Source organism: Mustela nivalis (genome assembly GCF_964662115.1).
Source record: "Mustela nivalis genome assembly, chromosome: 20".
Classification (NCBI taxonomy): Eukaryota; Metazoa; Chordata; class Mammalia; order Carnivora; family Mustelidae; genus Mustela; species Mustela nivalis.
In genome coordinates, this window is record NC_139039.1 from 28,086,288 (window position 1) to 28,103,389 (window position 17,102).

Genomic DNA, 17,102 nt, shown 5'->3' on the forward strand with positions numbered 1-17,102 from the left:
AATGTGAGGTAATAACCCTGGGGAGAAATAACAACCAGGAAGTAGAGAAGAGAAGGCCGCTGTTGAGGAAACGGCGCTGTAGAAAACAACCAGGCAATGATACTAATTATTTGCCAAAGCGATGAGTCCCTAATATCGCTGCCACTAACCACCCCTGCTGCTGTCTTGATGTGTGTGTGTGTCTGGAAGGATCCCTTAGGAAACGGAAGTGGCAGTCAAGTTGCTTCATCTGGCCTTTGGCAGTCATTTTCCCTATGAAACGCAACTACTGACTTGCCAAAAGGAAGGTTATAAAAAGGCCATAAATACACTGTTGAATGTTGAAAGTAGAATAGCTAAAATCCCGCAGATACACTGAGGTGGGCATTTCAATGGCCCAATCAGATCCCATTTTTATTTGGAGACCTCAAATCCAACTGGGCTCCCATTCCTCCAGAGAGGGATTTAAAGCAGGCTTCGGGTTTCATATTGTTTACCTCGCTCTGTTTGTCTCCCTGTGGGAAGAGACGTGTGTCCTGCAAATGTGCATGGTTTTATTTTCACTGGATTTGGGGCATTATTTAGATCCCCAAGAAGGGGAGTTCCTCTGAACTCAGAAAACTGGTGTTGAGTCAACAAAATGGAGGTTCTTAGCCAGAATGAAAAATAAATAAACTCAGAGTTAAATATGCTGGGAATCAACTTCCTGTTTGGGTATTCTCTTGGTCTACTGGACTCTTCATATAGCTCAACACTATGTATAGAGAAAAATAACGCTGAAATAGCAGGGATGTGGGAGTGTGTGCAAATTAAGACATCACCTTAGAGACAGTATGACCTTCTGCCCATTTACCAGCCATGATGCCTCAGTTTCCCATCATGAAGAGAGCAGTTCTGTGTGGTACACAGGCCAAAGGATAGCTCACCAAAATGTTGAAATGGAAAAACCTAGGTGAGGTTCCTTTACACAAACGAGTACGGTGACATCATCTAGGAGATGTAGCAAAGTCCGCTGTAGTAGATAAGAAGGCTGATCCAGGGGGCGCCTGGGTGGCTCAGTGGGTTAAAGCCTCTGCCTTTGGCTCAGGTCATAATCTCAGGGTCCTGGGATGGAGCCCCGCATTGGGCTCTCTGCTTGGCGGGGGGCCTGCTTCCTCCTCTCTCTCTGCCTGCCTCTCTGCTTACTTGTGATCTCTGTCTGTCAAATAAATAAATAAATAATCTTGTAAAAAAAAATAAATAAATAAAGCTGTGCTTCTCCTGGACTTTTCACATGGATGTGGCTCAGGATTAACACTGCAATTGTTCTCAAATTTCTCTGTCCATTAGCATCTTCTGAGAGCTTATTTTATTTTATTATTTTTTAAAAAGATTTTATTTATTTATTTATTTGACACAGAGAGAGCGATCACAAGTAGGCCGAGAGGCAGGCAGAGAGAGAGAGAGGAGGAAGCAGGCTCCCTGCTGAGCAGAGAGCCCAATGTGGGGCTCGATCCCAGGACCCTGAGATCATGACCCAGCCAAAGGCAGAGGCTTAACCCACTGAGCCACCCAGGCAGCCCCTGAGAGCTTATTTTAAAATGCTGATTCATGGGGGTGCTTGGCTGGCTCAGTCTGTGGAGCATGCAACTCTTGATCTCTAGGCTGTGAGTTCGAGCCCCATGTTGGGTGTAGAGATTGCTTGAAAATAAAATCTTAAGAAAAATAAACTAAAATGCTGAACTGGGGGCCCAGCTCCTGAGTGCTAACGGCAGATTTGGTTTTTAGCCCAACATCCATTCATCCTCCATTTCCTTTTGGAGAACAGTCCTTCCCCTGCCCACTTCGTGCCCTCCAAAGAGGTTTCATCCTGCAGACCAAGGTGCCACGTGTGACCCAGACCTGGCCAGTGGGAGCATCAGATCCCCCCCACCACCTCTGCCTGTCACAGTGGCTGGGGATGGACATGTGACTCCAGTCTAAGCAGATTATGTCCCAAGACTTACACAGAAGCTGGACGGTCCGGAGAGGCTGAAGCCATCTTGCCACCGTGAGGGACAAGATGTTTCTGTTTTATAAATCAAAAGATGGAAAGAGAGAAACCAAGTCTTGGCAGTATTATTTGAGCCACGGATTGGGTCAAAACTAAAGCCAGATGGATCTACCCCTGATTTTTCGGTTTAAGTGGGGAGGCGGAGAAGAGGGGAATCTACTTTTCACCGTAAGGCAGTTTGAATGGGGTTTGCTGTTTCTTGTAGCCATGACTTCGAACTGAAATTGTTATTATGGCAAAGCATCTCTTTGATGATCAGATCAAATATTCTATAATCAAATAATTCTATAATTGCCTTGAAAGAAATATATGTCAAAAATGCCTGTTTGGGAGGAACATTTTGGAGTTAAATCTTAGTTTAGATAGGAAGATGCTCTTATGGGGTGTTCTTAGAAAAAGGTCAACTAACAATAAGACCTACTGTCTGTGGACTACCTTTGACATGCTGGGTGTTGAGCTTTTAATATATTACTCCTAATTTTCACAACAAACCCAGAGTGGGTAATGTCTTCATTTAAGGATGAGGAAATGAGGTTCAGAGAGGTGAAATGACTCATTTAGGGTCACATGGGAGGAAATGGTAGAACTTGGTCTCCAAGGCCATCTGCCAACATCACCAGCCTACCTGGGAGGCTCCAAGGTCATGTGAGATTTTCCCAAGCCTTCGTGTCTCTTCCTGGCAGACCACAGCGTAACTAGAATTCGCCATAACGTATTTCTGCAGCCCAGACACCAATACGAACATTTCCAATCTCTTCTTCCCCAAATTTTCTTGTTTCTTTTTGTGAAATTGTGCATTAATCACCAGGAAACCTTTCTTGTGAGAGAACAAGGACATCTCATCCACCCCAAGATGCCCTCAGTGTTCTCCAGAGCCAGATGTCACCCTCCAAGGTCATGTTTCTGGTCCCGAAGGACATGGCTATAAATAGATTTGAATGTGGACACCTTCCCGCCGCCCCCCACCCCCGCGCTGTGCACCGCCCGACGAGTCTTGAAGATTCGAGCGACTGACGCACATTCCTCTTCGGCGGTGCGTCACTCTGCTCTTCCATGCTCCTCCTCCCTCGGTTACTGGCCCTGGGTCGGCCACGTCTTTCTCTGATTTCAGGCTGCCTCTTGTTGGCTTCTTCTTCCAAGTCTGCAGGCAGCTTGGTCGGAACTTAGGGGATCTTGGTAGCCCCCAGAGCTTGGGGGGCAAAGGGCGTCCGATGAGCCCTTCCCTGCAGGTCCCACGACCGTCCCTTTTATGCTACAGGTTCCTCGTTCCTAAATTGATCACAGTTATTAAGAACAACTATTCTGAAAGATAGTTGTGATATAACTGTTAAGTGAAAAACAGGGGCCAAATAATTCCCTGAACTTGGACTCGCCTTTAACTTCTTCCCAGAAAGACGATGTAGCCACAACCAGGAAAGGCAGGCTCCCTTGGACTTGTCTGAGGCTTAATCTGAAACGCCCAAGGCGTTCAGCTTTCCAGAACTTTTGGATAACCTAGCCGTTGCCCCCTGCCCAAGCCATCGCTTTGCCAGCGGCTTCCCGAAGCATGCGGGAGGGAAACCGGGGGAGGACCCCTCCGCCTTCTGGGTGTTGTCATAGCTTTTGTTCTTATCAGCGTGCAGGAGGGCATCTGTTGGCATTTTGAGGGGAAAAGTTCTCTGTTGGAAGGACTGTAGTTGTGGGCATATGGCTGGCTGTTAGCATCCTGGGCCTGCTCTTAAATGCTAATTTGTAATAACCCAAAGCAAATAAGAAATGCTCCCATCCATTCTCAAACACTCCCTGGGGGGTGATGGAGAGCCCCCTGGTTAGTAAACCCTAGAGAGTTGGGAATGCCTGGGGCAGGAGGTGAGCAAGCTAACTTCCCAGCATCCTCTACACCCTCCACAAGCCAGACTCAGGGCTCTTGGAAGACAACCTCCAACCAGTCAGGGGTCTCGCCCAGGACTAGGCCATTGCGGTATACAAACCTCCCGCAAAATGCTGAGCCTAAATGGGCACTCCATAAACAGTTGCTAATTAATTGCCGTGTCTTACGCATTGTTATATGCTCATTGAGATCTCACATCCCTATGTTGTGAAAAGCCCTGGGCAGACTTACTATAAGGCCATGCTACTGATAAGCACTCAGTAAATATTAATCACTATTGATGAAAGTGGTGACTACTTTAATTTAGATGCAAACAGCCAAAACCAGCTAAACACCCTTGGCTCTTTGCCTCTGTTTGCATTTGGAGAGACTGATTTCATCCGGTCTTACAATTAATTACTTGTGCTTCCATCTCGGGCCCCTAAAGCTCGGGTGCATTCAGGTCACCGAGCAGTTGTGTGGGTGGGTGACAGACTTGCTTGGGCTTCAGCCAGACACCCAGGCTATTGGCCGCAGAACTAGACTTTTAAGATACAGAAAACTTCATAAATGGGCCCAAACAGAAGACAGGTGAAAAAAATGAGGTATCCAGAGAGGCCAGGAGGCCAGGAAGGGGGGACTAGTCGGGGACCACCACGGGAGGCGGGGAGTTACTTGGAGAGAGCTGAGAGCTGGGGTAGGGTTGGAATCTGGTGTGGTGCGCCCCTTCCCAGGCCCCCACTCCCCGAAGCCCCGGTTTCGCCTGAAAATTCGATCACTATCTTGCTGAGTGCAGGCAAGATAAAATCTGTAAGGAACAGCCAGGATCCAACTTTCCATCAGCCTTTGTAAGTCAGACCGGGGACTCTTACTCCTTGCCAATGGGTGAGTCCTAAGGGTTTTATTTTCCAGGGTTCATGCTCACGGTGGGGTGTGGCACATGTCATGCTCCGTGATTTCTATACCGAAGCATGAGAAAAAGGTCCAAGGCAGGACTAAAACTTTCAAGAGAATTAACACTGCTGGGAGTTTTAAAACAAAAAATAAAACTCTGATTGTCATGGGCAGTCACGGGTTTCCCGATGCAAAGCGGCCTCTCTGCCGAGCAGCGGGGTGACCTGGGATCATTTGGAGATTTGCAGATTTGCACATTATAGTCTCATTTTGTTCCACGTTTCGACAGGAGACAATTACATTTGCAAATGGCTTAGACCCGCCTGGTCTGACTTTCCTCAAATATCTGGTAAGATGAAATGCATTTTGTTCTAAAGAAAAAGTAGAGAGAGTGGATGGTGGTGTTTTAGTATAAAACGCACCTAAAACCCAGTCCCCTTCCCCTTTTGTTTATTTCCACCCCAACTCCCTGCCGTCCAAATGGCAATTCCTTTTTAATTAGCCGGGAGTGTTAAATAACCGAAGAAAGCGATACTTTCTTCTTCCTTCCCAGGTGATCAGGATCTGGATGGGTAAACTCTGGCCGTTCTTCTTTCCCTGAGCTGTAGTGACAAGGACCCCAGACAGGACAGCCACATAGATTTTAAAGACTTTGCTAGAGGTCACTTTGGGGGAAAAAGTTTCCAAGACAAGCACATAGCAGTGAAAGGCCACACTAAAGTTCTGCGTGATGCCCTAGGCACAGACCTTCATGTGGGAATGCGTGCAACGTGTGACTTCTTAGGAAATGTCATGACAAGGCAAGCTTGTCACTACGGAGTAGAAGGAGGGTACCTACCCTAGACGACGGTCCTGCTTCACTGATGCCTTACGTCAGGGGCCCCTCTAGGTCTCCTCCTGGGAGTGTCCCCTAAGATGCAGGAACTAATCGGAGGAATGCTCGCCTTTTTGTAGGAAAAGGAAAATGCCCAATGTTTTTAACTCAGTTTGTATTTCTTACCTGGATCACAGACCCCTCTAGACTTTGGTTTTTATGCTTCTTTCGACTTGGTTTCGCGTCTTGGCTCTGCGACTTAGCAGTCATGAGATCCTGGAAAAGTTTTTCACAAATTTGGCTTCCCCATTTGTCCTTCACAGACGGGGAGTGTGCGTACGGACCCCACCGGCTTGGGGAGGCATGAAGGCTAATGCATGTGAAGCACCCAGCAAAGGGACCCAACACAGAGTGGAAGCTCACAAGTGGCCCCAAGATTCTTCCTTGTCTCCCGGCCACGACTTTTTTTTTTTTTTTTTTTTTTTGTAAAATTTTATTTATTTATTTGACAGAGAGAGATCACAAGTAGACAGAGAGGCAGGCAGAGAGAGAGAGGGAAGCAGGCTCCCCGCTGAGCAGAGAGCCCGATGTGGGGCTCGATCCCAGGACCCTGAGATCATGACCTGAGCTGAAGGCAGAGGCTTAACCCACTGAGCCACCCTGGCACACCCCCCACTGCCCCTCCAGCCACGACTTCTTACAGAAGTTGAGCTGCTGTCACTGAGGCAGCACAGGGACCTGGGGGAAGGAGAACGCTTCTAGAACGCTGTGTTTGACCACGGATGTCCTTCTCAGAAGCTCGTTGTAAGAAGCTGCGGTGTAGACAAGGGCCCTGGAGAGAACAGATCCTCGAAATCCGCATAAAGCCGAAGGAACAGGGGCAGAGCCGGCCGGACAGGAACTGGGTCGAAGAGCAAATGAAGAAGACAGCCAAGAAAACAACCCCCAGTAAGCCACACAACACAGTGACCCGCAGTATTAGGACTTACGCCTCCCCCGCTTGCCCTGCGTGGCCTGGCGCCCCTGAGTTAGATGACGGGCCTGGGTTTACTCTCCGCGGACTTGCTAGTGCTCCCAGCAAGCCTGCACTTAGTTGTAGGGGATGGATAACCATCGGTGACTGATGGACTGAACGAATGACACTTTTTAGCCTCCCGAGAATCCAGATTTGCATCTTCCCAGCCTCTGAGGAAAAGTGGGCCTTCTGTAGGGCACGAAGTTCAGAGAATCTATTTCTCAGAGAAGCTGCCTCAGAAAGCCTTCTAGCATTCCCTCTGCAGCCACAGAGTAGGAGAGAAGGATCCAGACAGAAGGTGTGCGGCAACAAAATGGCCTCTGCGTGCCTTTTGTGGGGAAATGCAAGAATGGTTTCTCTGAGGAACGACGTATGACTGGTAAACTTCCAGAATCTCATAAAAACCCACAAATCAACAAGAAGTCAGCTCCTCTGCCCTCTTTGGCACTTGGCACATATGTCAGCGAATGTCCCCATTCAAGCCTTTCCTTTAGACTTTATCTTTTAATTCTGTTGCCGGATGTACTAAATCACTTTGAGTCACGGTCTCAGACCACGGTTCGGTGGCTCCGTCTTTGCCAATAAAGAGCCTCGCTTCTTGGACTTTTCAAAAATATGAATGAAACCACAGCATCATCTGCCCAGTGACTCTACTGGAATAAAGGACTATCGCTACTGGTTATCTTTTAAGGGACTGCCCAGCTTTCCAATCCTTCTTTATGGAGGTACATTTATATCTTAAGGGATAATTGGACAAGCAGTTGTCAATTTTTTGAAAAGTAAAAGCTTGCAGACAGGCTTCCCCCCAAAATAGCTTATTTGTAAGACCATGTGCTGGAGCCCTCCCGGGGGCAATAGTTTTCTGGTGTCCTCAATCGACGGGAGGAACAGACCCAGCAGAAGTGTCTTCTGGGAAACGGAGGAGCTTCCCAGGAAGGAACTCAGCCTGGATCCCTGCTGGAAGCTGGGGTAGTGACCCGACAGAGCTCCTTCGGCAAAAGCCGGGAGCTTCGTGGAAAGAGACTCATCCAAGGGGAAGAAATTGTGCGTGAAGATGTTCCAAACGCTGTGGGGCAGGGAGCCGTTCCTCTCTCTTGTTCTTGGCCTGGCTTATTCTCCACGCTGATGTCTAGAGAAAGAGAACATTATACATGAGTTAAAAAATGGGAAGATCTGTTTTAATAGATTCTATAAAATATGGGGGCTGAAGCAATAGTGCTTGGAGACTCCCTCCCTTGGGCACCACTTACCGGTCCATAGGTTGGGAACCATTAGAAGTGAGGACATTGAGGGCCTTACCTGTAGGGGACAGATGCACATACTCGGGGACATGAGAGAGGAAACGCGGTTCCTGGAGGCACAGTGGCAGCCCCAGCACGAAGTGCTAGAGCTGGGGGGACACTGTCCAAAGGGAGAGGTAGAGAGGAGAGGCGCCCCAACCCCCCAGCATGCCCACATTTCCCAGGCAGAATCACTGCCAGGTAACATTCCTGTGGCATGGAAAATTAGAGGACTACTCTTAATAGAGTCTCTTCCAAACACTGGTGAGGACTTGGAGAACTTGGGTTTTATGGTGTATTTGGTAACCATTTACACCTCAAAATAATATCGTCCGTAGTGGTTAGGTTTCCAAGTGAGGAAGAATGGAAGGAACTAGGGAAGGAAGGAAGGAAGGAAATGGTGGCCAGTGTCTCCCATTATAAACTGTAATGGGCTAAACACTGTACATTTGTTACTGGAAGAAGAGTAGAACTCTTTTTGTTTGTAAACCCATAAAATATATTTAAACAGAGCAAAGTGCTTTGCAAACAGAGAACTGGTCTGAAGAGCCTTCCCACAAAGCCGTTCACTCCAATCCACGTGCTTACTTAGGGCTCGGAACCCAAGAACTTCCTAAGGGTTATGTCCAGTGCTTGATCCCTGAAATATGCTTTTGGAACCCTGGGTGGGGGTGAGTGGGACGCGACTGAGAAGTCCCAGCACCAAATGAGGAGACGGAGAACGAGAAGCCGGCAGAGAAGAAGTAACCAGCATCTATTCGCTATGTCCTGTCTTTCCTTTCCTTATTTAATTTTGGTTTCTTTTCTAACCAAATGTCCATAGACGCCTTATTATTTTTTACAAGAAAGCACTGCAGAAAACATTATTTATTTTTTAATGTCTTTTTAGAGATTTTATTTATTTATTTGAAAGAAGGAGAGAGCATGAGCAGAGGGGAAGGACAGACTCCTGCTGAGTGTGGAGCTCAAGGCCGTGAGGCACTCAGTCCTAGGACCCTGAGATCAGGACCTGAGTCCAGATCAGACGCTTAAATAACTGAGCCACCCAGGGACCTTGTATGATTCATTTTTTATTTTTTTATTTTATTTTATTTTAAGGTTGGACTTTTTTTTTTTTTTTAATATTTTATTTATTTGACACAGAGAGAGATCACAAGTAGGCAGAGAGGCAGGCAGAGAGAGAGGAGGAAGCAGGCTCCCTGCTAAGCAGAGAGCCTGACGCAGGGCTCCATTCCAGGGCCCCGGGACCATGACCTGAGCCGGAGGCAGAGGCTTTAACTCACTGAGCCACCCAGGTGCCCCATGATTCATTTTTTAAAATACTTTATTGAGCTACAATTGACATGAAAAGCTATACATATTTAATGCATACAACTAGATGGGTTTTGAAATAAGCACACGTCTGTGCAACCATCACCCCAAACTAAGCTATAAACATTGAGGCTCAGAGAGGTTTAGCAAGTTGCAGATGTCACACAGGTAGTAAGTATCAACTCCAAGGCCCATAAAACTGGGCACAGAAGTTGGGTGGGGTCGCTGGCCTGTGGGCCAAGGTACAGTCAAGAGGAAGAGGAAGGGTGGGCACACGTGATGGCACATGGGGCTAGGGGAGTGCCAACTGGTGAGAAGTCACCAGTCACCACGGGGATGGGAAAAGTCAGTGACTGCACAGGTGGGTCCTGTGCTGGTGATGAGGAAAAGAGGCAGAAAGGCAATTGCCACAGAGCCTAGTCATTTGCAGAATGGTAGGAGGAAGACACTGGGTACTTGGAGAACTTTTTCACTGGACGTATGTGGAAAATGGTGAGCAGGAAAATAGGTGGAGGAGCAGGGGTGAGGCTAGAGGGCCGCAGGTGGGGAGTGTGGCAGGTTCTGTGGTGGTGGTTTGGGAGAGGCCAGCAGAGATAAGAAAGCCAGGCTCGGTCCCCCCTGACACGGGAAGGACATGGAAGCATGTGTCCCCACACAAGCCTTGCCTCTACTAATAATCCTGATCAATGTTTTCACTTTTATTCCTTAAAAAAATTACCTACTGTGGGGAGCCTGGGTGGCTCAGTCGGTTAAGCCTCTGCCTTCAGCTCAGGTCATGATTCTGATTCGGGGATCCTGGGATCGAGCCCCGCATTGGGCTCCCTGCTCAGCGGGGAGCCTGCTTCTCCCTCTCCCACTCCCCTGCTTGTGTTTCCTTTCTCACTGTCTCTCTCTCTGTATCAAATAAATACATAAAATTAAAAAAAAAAATTACCTACTGAATGTTTCAAAACCTGGAGTCTGCAGGCCAGTAGCAGTCTCTGTAACTGTTCTTAAAAGATGAATTTCTAGGGTGTTTTAGTTTTTATTTTATAGGGAGAGGATTCTTTCTCTTTTCTGCTTTACAAACTATCCAACAGTGGAAACCAGCCTATTAACGACTACCTATTCCAGGAATTCCCTGGGGGGCCCTAAGTACCTGGAGTTGGTGTTAAAAAGATCATTAAGAGTAGAGCATCTCTTCATTCCCTGGAGTTTCTGGTAATTTCTGTTTAAAGACCTAGACTCTAGCAGAGTTAATATTTACAGTGAGGTAATATATTTTTTACATGGACCCCAGACACCACCACACCTATAAACTCACACATAGTTAACCTCCATCTGGTCCTTCTTTTCTTTACTTATTAAGTCAGTTCAAGACCTAGACTATTATCAGATATAAGGTTCTTTCAATAATGTCACCCACAAGCCCTTTAAAATGAAAATTAAAAAAAAAAAATGAAGGCCTTGCCAAATTCTCATTTCACATGAGGAACCTTGACGCATTTCAGAAGTGGTTCTGGGTAAGGTAAATGGTAAAAATGGGAAAGACAAATAAATTATTATCTTTTGTCTCTTGGAGTTACGTGCAAATTGCAGAGGAGGAAGTGGATTCCAAGGCGTGAAGCTTCCTCCAGAATATACCAAGTTTTTCCTAAGGGTTTTCAGGGGTGAAGGAGGGTGTGTATGAACAAGGCTAATCTCCAAGTGCTTAACGATATGTGCACTCGTTAACATCTATTGACAAACTAGAGTTGCACAAGAATTCTTTTCTTTTATTAATAGTTTTCAAGTTTATTTTTTAACATATGCACAAGCATTCTTAAGAAACGATTTTCAACCAAGTCATAGAATTCTGCACCTGCTGTTTTGTATGCTGCACCCTCCGCCCCACGAGACCAAGTCAGGTGGACGTGTGTCCAGGTGTTGCAGTGTCTCAAGATTTCACCTTTCCCTTAATCCAGCTCAGGCTACATGATCTGCCTACCTTTCAGGGACTGGAACTAAGAGAATCTCCTGACTTAATTACACAGCAAGGAGCAACTGAAAGCCGATGGTGATTGGTATGGCCTCTTGGGATCAAAGTAGTACACCGATTTAAAAGTTGACCCATGCAAGAAATTGTGTGCAAATGTTTGTAGAGTCATTATTCATCTGGGTCAAAAGCTGTTAACTCAACGTCCATCAGCTGATGAATCGATAAATAAAATGTGGTATGTCCATATGAGGAAATATTACTCAGCGATAAAAATAGAAGAAGAACTGATACATGTTACAAGGTAGATAAATATAAATCAGGAACGTCAGGAAGGAAAGAAGATATCACTACCGATCCCACTTAACACTGAAGGAATAATAGGGACTATTATGAACAACTTCAAGTCAACAAGTTACTAACAATTTAAATGAAGTTGGACAAACTCTCTGAATAACTTATAAAAACTGATACAGGATGAAACAGGGAATTTAAATAACCTGGTACCTGTTAAAAAAATTTAAATTATTATTAAAAAACCTCAGGAAGAAAATTCCAGGCCCATAGTACTTCACTAGTGAATTCCATCAAATATTTAAGAAGAAAATAATACTTTTTTTGAAAACAGAGTAGGGGGCAACACTTCTAATTCATTTTGTGAGACTAGCCTAGCCCTAATACCAAAACTTGACCAAACATTATAAAAACAGAAAAAGAAAGAAAGAAAATTAGAGGCCAATATGTCTCTTGATTACAGACACAAGAGTCCTCAACGAAATATTGGCAAATCAAATTCAGCAATATGTTAAGATGATAAATATCATGACCAAATACATTTATCCCAGGAGTGCAAAACTAGTCTAATATTCATAAAAATCAGCCTGCATAGGGACCCGTGCATGGCTCAGTCAGTTAAAGTTAAACGTCTGCCTCTTGATTTCAGTTCAGTTCCTGATTTCAGGGCTACGAGATCGAGCCTGCCATTGATTGGGCTCTGTGCTGGGCGTGGAACCTGCTTAACAATTCTTTCTCTCCCTCTGTGTCTCCCTGCTTATGCACTCTTTCTCTCTCTAAAATAAATCTTCAAAAAAAAAATGTGTAACATCATATTTATGGAATGGAAGAGAGACACCATGCAATTTCAATAGTTGCAGAAAAAGTATTTGGAAAAAATGCAATACTCATTTGTGAGAAAACAAAGAAATGAAACAAACAAACAAACAATCAGCCAAAGAGAAGAGAAGGGAAATCTCTCTACCTGATAAGGAATATTTACAAAAACCCTGGAGCTAACATCACACTGAATGGTGAAGTATTCAGTATTTTCTTTCTAAGATCAGGAACAAAGGATGTCCAGTCTCTCCATTTCTGTTCTATTCAAGATGTTAGTTCTTACAAAAAGGCAAGAAACAAAGATAAAAGATAAAAAGCACGAAGATCAGAAAGAGAACTAAAATGGCCTCTGTTGGGGCACCTGGGTGGCTCAGTTGGTTGAGCGTCTGCCTTTGGCTCAGGTCATGATCCTGGAATCCTGGGATCGAGTTCTGTGTTGGGTTCCTTGCTTGGCAGAGAGCCTTCTTCTCCCTCTGCCCCTGCTGCTGTCCCTGCTGTGCCCGATCTCTGTCTCTCTAAATCTCTGGTAAATAAATATATAAACAGTCTTTTAAAAAAATGGCCTCTCTTTGCATGTGTAAATGACGGCTGCCATTGGGATCCAGCAGGACAAATAATGCACAGGACCTCAAATGCAGCCTGTGGCTACCTTCACTGAAACTAGAGGCTAGTTGCTCCTTAGGCTTTCAAGGCTTCAGTAATCATTCTGGGCAGAGGCTCTCCTGTTACAGAGAGGCTGCATTTCTGTGTGCTCGGGTCTCAGGCACCATAAAACCTGCAACTTCTGTCCCTTTCCTGATCTGGACTGATCTAATGACAGCTGCCACGCGGATCTCCCTCTGTGTGGAGCCGCTCACTTCCAGTGAGCTCTTCTAGCTTTCTAGCTTGACAGGCTTAGACAGTGTTATAATTGCTTCCAAAGGTCATGTATTTCAGATACATTAAAATGGAAAGTAATTTTTAAAAAAGATGTTATTTATTTATTTGACAAAGAGAGAGAGAGATCACAAGCAGGCAGAGAGGCAGGCAGAGAGGGAGAAGCAGGCTCTCCGCTGAGCAAGGAGCCTGATGCAGGACTTGATCCCGGGACCTTAAGATCATGACCTGAGCCGAGGGCAGAGGCTTAAATCCACTGAGCCACGCAGGCACTCCTAGAAAGTAATTTTTTAAAAATTATTATTATTTTTTTATTTCTTTTCAGCGTAGCAGTATTCATTGTTTTTGCAACACACCCAGTGCTCCATGCAATCCGTGCCCTCCCCAATACCCACCACCTGGTTCCCCCAACCTCCCACCCCCCGCCCCTTCAAAACCCTCAGGTTGTTTTTCAGAGTCCATAGTCTCTCATGGTTCACCTCCCCTTCCAATTTCCCTCAGCTCCCTTCTCCTCTCCAGCTCCCCATGTCCTCTATGTTATTTGTTATGCTCCACAAATAAGTGAAACCATATGATAATTGACTCTCCGTGCTTGACTTATTTCACTCAGTATAATCTCTTTCAGTCCCGTCCATGTTGCTATAAAAGTTGGGTATTCATCCTTTCTGATGGAGGCATAATACTCCATAGTGTATATGGACCACATCTTCCTTATCCATTCAACCGTTGAAGGGCATCTTGGTTCTTTCCACTAGAAAGTAATTTTTTATATTTAACCAGACAGTAACCATTTTTTCATTCCTTCCTGAATTTCCACTTGATAAAATTGTCCATTGCCCAAGGAACTTACATTAGAATTTCTTATGGTATATATCCCCTGGCAATGATTTCCCTAAATCTTCTTTTATCCGAAGATGTCTTTGTTTTGCTTCCATTCTGTTTGTTTATTTAATTATTTGAGCAATTGAGAGAGAGAGAGAGTACATATTCTGCTTTCATTCTTGAGTGACATTTTCATTTGATACAGAATTCTGGGTGGAATGTTTTTTCTGCCCTTGAACCATGTTCCACTGTCCTCCAATCTCATTGTTTCCGATGAACAGTCAGTGACAACTCGAATAATTGTTTCCCCCTGTGCCATTTTTCTCAGTCGGCTTTCAAGATAGTCTGTCTACGTTTGTTTTTCAGCATTTGACAATGTTACCATACCCATGGCTTTCTCCATATTTATTCTGGTTGGGTTTCACTGATTTTTCTCAAATCTGAAAATCCATGTTTTTTTTGCCAGTTTTCTGTCATTATTTCTATGAATTGGCCCCATTTTCCTTCTCTTCTTATGGAACTCTAATTATATAGATGCATAATCTCTTTCATATTGTCCCATAGGTCTCTAAGCATTGGTTCATTTCTTTCAACCATTTTTCTCCCTTTTCTTTTTTTCTCTTTTCTTTTCTTGAGAGTTTCCTCCAAGGCAGTCAGTAAATATGGAATGGTTACACTGAAAAAAGAACTGCTGATTAACTTCTGTTGGTTCCTGGACATGTTCCCCTGTCGTGTGTCATCGACATTCTGCTATTAAGTCCGTCCAGTGGATTTTTGTTCTTTGTTTATTTCTTTCTTTCAAATATTGCTTCTTGTTTCTTTGTTTCTTTCTTTTTTTTTTTTTTTTAACAATTTCTGCTTGATTCCTGTCATGGCTAATTTTATGTGTTAACTTGATTGAGTCACAGGGCCCATATATTTGTTCAAACATTATTCTTGATGTTTCTGTGAGAAGGTTTTGTGATGAGATTTACATTAGAATCAACAGGCTTTGAGTAAAGCAGATTGCCCTTGATAATGTGGGTGGGCCACATCCAAACAGTTGAAGGCCTGAAGAGAACAAAGGCTTACCTCCCCCTAACCAAAAGGAATTCTGCTGCAGGCAGCACTCACACATCATCTGCAGTGTGGTCTCTTTTTCCATCTAAGGCAGACTCACTGTGGACTTTATCCTATAACACCAGTTCACCCCTGGGTCTCCAGCCTGCATGGTCACCCAGCTGATTTTGGACTTGCTAACTTCTATAATCTCATTAGACAATTTCTTACTGTAAATCTCTCTCTCTCTCTCTCTCTCTGTATAGGTATATGTACACACACATCCTATCGGTTCTGCTCCTCAGGAGAGTCTGATGGATTTAGTTTCTGTTTCTCCTCTGAAACTTTCTTTCTATTCATTGTGCATATATTCTCCTGCAGTCTGCGAGCATAGTTGTTATCACTCCTTTGAAATCTTTATGTGCTAATTCAATACCTTAAGGTGGTTATCTGAAGGTGGTTTTTTTTTTTTTTTTTTTATCTTGAAAACAGGTCAAATGTTCCTGTAGTTCTGGTATGTTGGATAATATTGGACTGCATCTTGGGCATTGGGCATGTTGTATTGTGAAGATTCTGGACTCTGTTACATACCCCTGAATAGTGTCAGTTTTATTAATTCGTTTATTTTGCAAGATTAAAAAAAAAGGTTTTATTTATTTATTTGAGAGAGGGGGGGAGCAAGAGGATAGAGAGAAAACAAGCAGGGAGAGGGGCAGAGGGAGAGGGAGAAGCAGGCTCCCTGCAGACCAGGGAGTCTCACATGGGGCTCAATCCCAGGACCAGGAATCATGACCTGAGCCAAAGGCCATCTGCCAACTTCCTTGTGTAGCTCAGTGCTCTGGCCCCTTGTCACCCACAGGTGTCAGGACAGTGTAAATAGACTCTTCTGAATTAGCATCCCAAATTTTATCTTCATTGATACTAACTAGCTTCTCTGATTGGCCCAGTATTTCTGGCACTAATTCTTCCTTTCACACATGGGGTCTCTTATGTCTCAGACAACATGACTGTCGCTATTCAGTGTCCTGGTCCTTCTGGGTGTGGGAACAGTGATCGCCCCTGGTGGGGATGGACATCTAGGAAACAAATACTTCCACAAAAATTCCTGACATCCACTGTGTGAACCTGTGCTAGGCAAAAGCCTTCTCTAAAAATAATAATAATAATAATAACCTTCTATACATGAAGGAAAGGGAAGGTATTTCTGGGAAGAAGTTTACCAGCAAGAGTTTAAAAAGATGTTTCACTATGGAAGTCAACCTTGAGAAATGCCATGCTGGTTAATTCTACCGTTTCTTCCTTCTCAGAGGCAGGTTGAGTATATTCAGAGGGGTCTTGAGAATTTGCCCCAAGCATATGAGTAAATGTGGAAAAGGATTCAGAGAAAAATGAGCTGTTCCCCCCGTAGCACAAGTCCATGGTGGAGGGCACATGTGCTCGCTCTGATTTCCAGATTCCCCTTTAAGATCACGCTCACCTGGTCAGGTGTGGCCCCCAACATTTCGTTATAAACAGTTTCAAGCAGGAAGGTGGAAAAGACTTTGTAATAAACACACATAGACCCACTGCCCTGACTCTATCATTAATTAACACTGTACCATCGTTTTTCGGTCACGTACCCATCCACCAATACCGAACTCAACCTTATTTTGCGAACTCATTTTCATTTTTATGTAATTAAAAGTTGGAACTCCTGGACCCAGGTGCCCTTGCACCCCTGGACCCCTGCTGCTACGTGACAACCTGGACTTCTTGTTGGCATCTGGTGGGGGAGTGGTGAGGCCATCATGTAGCTGTGAGATCTGAAGCTATTTCCAGGTAAATAGTGTTAGAACTGCGTTGAATTCTACGAAGCCCAGCTGCTGTCCGAGATTGAGTTGATGGTGTGGAAACACCACTCGACTCTTGACATATATTGGAATAATCGGTGGTCAGAATCTTAGCGGGTGTCAGAACCCTCAACACACTGTGCATGTCCTACCTTCCCGCCACACACACACAAACACACACACACACGCGCGCGCTTGCGCGCGCACGCCTATTATCTATCTATCTATCTATCTTTCTACCTACCTACCTACCTACCTACCCCAGCAGTAGCCCCACCAGCTCCTACAAAAGTCAG